This window comes from Gorilla gorilla, chromosome 11 (genome assembly GCF_029281585.2).
Source record: "Gorilla gorilla gorilla isolate KB3781 chromosome 11, NHGRI_mGorGor1-v2.1_pri, whole genome shotgun sequence".
NCBI lineage: Eukaryota > Metazoa > Chordata > Mammalia > Primates > Hominidae > Gorilla > Gorilla gorilla.
In genome coordinates, this window is record NC_073235.2 from 59,812,877 (window position 1) to 59,819,991 (window position 7,115).

The window sequence follows — 7,115 nt, forward strand, 5'->3', positions numbered from 1 at the left end:
AAAGATAGAGAAATGATCCAGAGTTCTGTCATCCTTGGCTAACCATGTGTTTACACTTATTTTAAAACATGCTTTTATGCTGCCCTAGGGAATAATGGAGGTCGGGTAAATGGTTTGTAACGTGTTTTATTTTTTCCTACAAGTAGACGGCAACATGAGACACATTTAGCAACAAGATGAGTCTATCCAACTACTAGATAAAACATAGGCTATTTTGTTATAAAGAGGTAAGTTGTCCCCCATTATTTGTAACAACCTATGACTTAGAAAGTATGTTAGAATTTGCACTATCATCCTTACTTCAAATACAATTGCAGAATGTTCACTGTATGAAAATGACTGTTTTATTTTATGTAGTTTACTGGATCTTGTGGCTTTTTCCTTAGAAGAATTTCGCTCTTGTCACCTAGGCTGGAGTACAGTGGCACAATCTCGGCTCACTGCAACCTCTGCCTCCCAGGTTCAAGAGATTCTCCTGCCTCAGCCTCTTGAGTAGCTGGGATTACAGGCATGCGCCTTGATGCCTGGCTAATTTTTGTATTTTTAGTAGTGGGGAGGATTTCTCCATGTTGGTCAGGCTGGTCTCGAACTCCTGGCCTCAGGTGATCCACCCGCCTTGGCCTCCCAAAGTGCTGGGATTACAGGCATAAACCACTACACCTGGCCCCTAGTTATTATTCTTAATGCTAAAGGACATTGTACAAATGTAACCATTATTAAATCTAAAGCCAAAAAAAAGATAATGAAAAGATTTTCATATAAGAATATAAAGAATCAAAATAAAATTATGTAAATATTCACATTCCATTTGTCCAATACCAAATGCTTAATGTTAAGGCTATCTTAGGTCCAGAATCAGGATTTGGGGAAAAGTCATAAAATCTTGATCTTTAATCTTAATCATATGTGAAAAGCCAAGCCACAAGCTAATGTTATGGCTAAGAGATGGTCACAGAGCACTGAATAAAAACAAGAAATACATTTAAAAGAAAAATGTTGATCCTGGCAGCTTGAAGTCAATCTTAAACAAACATTGACTTACATAGTTGGGACAGGGGTATTGTTTCAATTAGGGTTGAAACGGAAAGGCAGAACCACTAAGAGATGGAGCAATCCATCTATCGATCGATCAATTGATTGATCAATCAGAAGGGATTTGACTTTACACAATGGTGGGTGCCAGTGAAGCTGTCTCTATATGTCTGCTGTTGCATTTGATGCTGGAGCCTGAAGTCTGCAGGGCAGGAAGTTGGGAAGGGATGATGGATAGAAACTTAAAGGGGGAGAGCAAGAACAAACTGGGTTCCCAGGCATAAGCTGGACACACGGGGGCAAACTGAAATCCGCGTCGGCTCTCAGTGCCCCTGACCTTAGCGGTTGGAATGCCCTCCCAAAGAAGCCGGGCCCGGGATCATAGAAGCTGGAGGAAGATCCAGGGAGGTGGAACAGTTGCAGGCCGAGCTGCTGCCCAGGCACCAGGTGAGGCAGCAGACGGGCAGCAGTGTGTGCCAGCTACAAAATAGCTGCTTCACTTCCGCCCCACCAAGCTCACAGAACAATGTTTACTTTGGCTCACGTTTCTTTTTCAGGAAACATTCAGGAAAGAAAATTCAGGGAAATTAATTTAGCCTAGTCAGACTGACATACAACAATCACAATCCTACCAATAACCCATAGAATTTTCTATAAGGAATAGAGCAATGCCCCAGGGAATGTGCAACCCTAAACAAGCCTGAGGAGACAGGATCATCCCAATTGGTTCACTTCAGGGATTAAAATTCCAAATTGAAGGGCCGTCCCAGCTAAAGTGAACTGTTACAGAAATACAGACTATCATAACACAATATAATCAATCAACAGCCATATATTTTATTTCACAAAACAATAATTGCCTGCCGCCTGGTATAAATCAGATTAAATTGATTATCCTGTGCCACGTTCATGCTTTGCTTTTACTTTTATGCCAAGAATGGAATAATGGCTGCCATTCTAATGATACAGTTTCCTGAAGTAAATAATGGTTTATCCCAGGAAACCAATAGTGAAGTCTATGGGTAGCTCATGAGTATTAAGGGTTTAATGTAACAGAATTTCAAAATTTAACTGCATCTTACAAGAAGCATGCTTTTCAATGTTGGAGGCAGGGGAGGGGATAATTTATCCTAAGGTGTAAAATATTTCTTACACCTTAGGAAAGGTATATCTCTGTGGCTCTAGCATCTAGAGCCTGGCCTTCTAGTGATCCAGTGAATATCATTTTAAAGAAAAGCACTGGAAGAAACAGGCTGAGTATTTGGTGAGGATTAGAGAAGAGTGTGGCCCTGAACATAGGACCCTGTGGCCAACATGGGCTGAAGTGGAGGCTGGGAGGGAGAGTGCTGACAGTTAAGAGTCCCCTTCAAATAGAGGGCAAATGAGCATTCTCATCAGTGACCCTCATAGGGTAAAGAGGAGAGATTCAGCCTGCTCCTGTGTGACCTTGGGCAAGTGTACAAATCAGGCATGTTTGGGTTAGAGATTACAGAAACTTAATTCAAAGCATCATAAACTGAATTCAATAGCTAATTTGACTGGTAAATTCAGAATTGGCTTTGTACTTGTTTGGATCCAAAGATTTAAACAAGGTCAGGCTCCATGGTTCACACCTGTAATCCCAACACTTTGGGAGGCCAAGGTGGGTGGATCACCTGAGGTCAGGAGTTCAAGACCAGCCTGGCCAACATGATAAAACCCAACCTCTACTAAAAATACAAAATTTAGCTGGGAGTGGTGGCACGTGCCTGTAGTCCCAACTACTCAGGAGGCTGAGAGAGGAGAATAGCTTGAACCTGGGTGGTAGAGGCTGCAGTGAGCTGAGACTGTGTCACTGCACTCCAGCCTGGGCAACAGAGTGAGACTCCATCTCAAAACAAAACAAAAACAAAGATTTAAACAATGTACCAGGTAACCAGTCTCTTTTGATCACAAGGAAAGTGCATATTAGGAGGTACCTGCGTGGATCTGAGGGTCCCTAATGCCTCTAGCTGACTGTTGTGGGCTAAATGATGACCACCCTCAAAGATGTCCACATCCTAATCCCCAGAACCTGTGAATTGTTACCTTACCTGGTAAAAGGGACTTTGCAAATGGGATTAATTAAATTAAGGACGGGGAGATTATCCTGGATTATAGGATGGGATCCAATGTAATAATCACAAGAGTTCTAATAAGAGGGAGGCAGGAAAGTCAAAGAGAGTCGTAGAAAATGTGACACAGAAGCAAGACGTTGTAGTAATTCGAGAAGTGGTCATGTGCGAACAAACGTGAGCAGCCTCTGGAACAGGCGTGTCCAATCTTTTTGCTTCCCTGGGCCACACTGGAAGAAGGAGCATTGTCTTGGGGCACACATAAAATACACTAATGCTAGCTGATGAGTGAGAGAAAAATAATCACGAAAAATTTTGTGTTTTAAGAAAGTTTATGAATCTGTGTTGGGTCACATTCAAAGCTGTCCTGGGCTGCATGCAGCCTGCAGGCAATGAGTTGGACAAGCTTTGCTCTAGAAACCAAAAAAGGCAAGGAAATGTTTTCCTCTGAAGCCTCTGTGTGGAGTGCAGCCCTGCCAACACCTTGATTTTAGACTTCTCACCTCCAGAACTGAATGGAGTGGTGCTGCTTTTAAGTCACCAAATTTGTGGTAATTTGTTACAGTAGTAATAAGAAACTAATTACTAGTTTCCTGCTTCTCTGCCTTCATTTTCTTTTTCTTTTTCTTTCTTTTTTTTTTTTTTTTTTTTTTTTTTTTGAGACAGAGTGCTGTGGTGAGATCTCGGCTCACTGCAACTTTGCCTCCCAGGTTCAAGCAGTTCTCCTGCCTCAGCCTGCTGAGTAGCTGAAATTACAGGTGCACACCACCACGCCCAGCTAATTTTTGTATTTTTAGTAGAGACAGGGTTTCACCATGTTGGTCAGGCTGGTCTCAAACTCCTGTCCTTGTGATCTGCTCGCCCCGGCCTCCTAAAGTGCTGGGATTACAGGCGTGAGCCACCTTGCCCGGCCTCTGCCTTCATTTTCGTGGACTGGCAAAGGCCAGAAAATTTAGCTTTTCCAACTTTTTACAGGATATGTATTTTTGAATCTCAAGTATCTTGGATTGCTTTATGTTCACTGAAAACACCTCTCTTTGCAAGGTTGTACGTTCTCTCTCAGCTTTCTGACAGTCCAGGTTTGACTGAAACTTACTTGTAACAGTTTATAAAAGGTATAAGAAAATCACAAACCCTCCAGCATCCTGATATTTTTCTAACAAGTCTCTAAAATTTAACCTTCAGTAGGAAGTGGTTTGAATCAAGATTCCAGAAGACAGTTTATAGTAATTATGGTCAGCTTTCACAAATAGGGATGGGTGAATTTATACTGCTTCCCATTGCTCCTCTAATGAGCCAACCCATCCTTGGATCCATAATCTGCATCCCATCCTTGGTGTCCATTTTTTGTATGCAATGTTTCATTGGTTGACAGTGAAAGAGATTTAATCCAAAACAGATTAAACAGAAATGGGACTTAATCTGGCTTCTGGGAAGTTCTCTCTGTCTCTCTTTCTCTGCCTGTCTTTCTCTCTCACCGCTTTCATTGTTCTATTTTCTTTTATATTGGAGTTTTCTCAAGTAGGTTCTCCCTAGGTCATGGCAAATATTCCTCTGGCAACCCTAAGCTTGCATTATCAAGATAACTAGTGGTGCAAAAGAAAGGAACCTTTCTTTCTCATTAATTTCAGCCCAAGTCCCTGGAATGGCCCTCACTGAGCTAGTTTGGGATATGAGTTAATCCCTGAGCCAGATGCTGTGACTACAAAGGATAGAATATTCCAATTGTCCAGGTCTAGGACAGTGTCCACCACTGAGCAGAAAAATGGGCATAGAAAATGAGAGACTATAGGGCAAACAAACAAAATAAACAAACAAAAAGGTAGCAGATGCCCACCACATTAACAAACTCAGATCCCTCATCTGTTAAAGGTGGATAATAATATGATATACTTCTTAGGACTGCTGTAAAAATGAAATGAATTAGTCCGGGAAAAGCATCTAGCACAATGTGGCATAGTAGGTGTTCTTTCGATAAGTGTTTTTATTGTGCTACTGTTACTACTACTGTTAATTACTATTATTATTACTCCTAGTCATGTAGCTTTGGAAAGTCACTTAACCCACCTGACTCATTTCTTCTTCTCAAATGGCTGATGACACACACCTTGCAGCAAAACAATGAAAGTTAATAGGCACAAGGTACCTAGCACAGGACTGGCAGATGGTACAGACCTGTGGATACATGATACTATTTTTATTGCTATTTGAGAAGGAAAGTCTCCTGAAGGAATAAGATACACATGCCTCATCTACATATTCATGGATCTTTTTACAAGCCATTCTAAAATTCAAATTCTGAGATGGTCTAGGGTTAGATTACTGCAGAGCTCTTTTTACTCAGTAAGAAGGAGTGTAGCTGCAGAGATGTGCCTGCTCCCAACACTGGCCCATTGATATGGAGTTCACATCTAATATGATTTCAGTCCTGTTCCTTCCTGTAGTCCTGGGGAAAGCTTCAGTCATTGGCATCCTTTAGAATGGCTTGTGGTAGGGGTTCATGGAAAACAATGGTGAGTGGCATCTATTCCCTCTAATTATACACACCCAGGTAAGTAACACAGCTTCACCTTCTCATCTTTGATTGAGATTCATGTGTGAGCACCAGCCCATGACCACTACAAACATCCCAATGCATGGACTTGGTAGAAACTGATCCTATGAGAGTATAAAATAGTGGGGTGACTCTGTAAACCTTGACCTATAGATCTGTATCTCACAAGAATCCATGCAGTAGAGAATGAATTGTGTTTTAAACTGTTGCAGAGCAATTGTACATGTAAGAAAGGCTAAATTCCCATAAAATAAAATCATCTCACTCTCTTGGCCATAATTTTAAGAGTATATCATCCTAAATGGATAAAGGAGTGTCCCCAGTGGACTGGGCTCTCTACAGCTTTTAGTTAGGCAATTATAATTCTGTTTTACTTACAATGGGATATTTCTTGATGCATTTTAAATAGAAAGAATGGTTTCTCTATTCATGGAGACTCCGTAAGTGTTAAATAGATAGAAATGGAATTTGTGTGGGTATTTATAAAACCACAGAAAGAGAATTTTGAATTATATATGCATACACGCTCTTTGGTAGTTTGAAAGCATTTTCAGTCCGCCTGGGGAAGCAGAACTGTAGGAAAGTGATATCACTGTCAGCGTCATTCCTCCCAAACTATTTTGAATGTCACTAGGAGTTAAGGCAACATGTTGTTTTTCAGAGAGAAAGGCAAGAAAATAATTAAACACATTTTTCCTTAAGGAAAAAAAAGAGAAAGCAAGTCTGCTGTGAGCCTGCTTTTGTAAGAAAGTGATAGTAATAGGACTATGAACAAATACAATTTCTCCTAGGATATCTTTGAAAATTTAGCTGAGTAAACTTTGTCTCAGGGTAAGTAGGAAAAATTCATATGCTCTCCGTGAGTAAAATAAGTGCAGATATATCAGGATCTCTTGTCAAGATTTTGTGTTGAATTCAAGAAAGGAACATTGGACAGCTGTGCAGATTCTACTGACATTTTAGATGAGGAGAACAATGATTTTTAAACCTATACCCCATAATTAGCTTACTCACCACCAAGAACTTGAAGCCAGACAAGAAATGCTCTTCAGGAGTCATGCCACTCAGAGAAGCGTGGGAAGAGCAGCACACTTAGTGGGATCTACCCAATAACTGAAATGTAAGCTCTCAGAATTGCTCATCTGCACCATTGTAATTGTCATCTAACTGGTCTCCCACTTTTAATCTCTAATCCCCTTCTCCCCACCTACATCCATCATTCCCACAACCACCAGATTAATATATTCTGACAGCAAGCTTCTAAACAGGGTCAGAAAAGAATAATTAAGATATTATTATAAATCTGATAGCACATTATCTGGTTCATAGTGTTTGATAAAAAAAAATTTTTTTAAAGATTCACTACTTGCTCAAATTCCTCCCTGCTCCCCGACACACAGACACACTTAAAAACTCAGCTTTTTCCTTTCTACCAT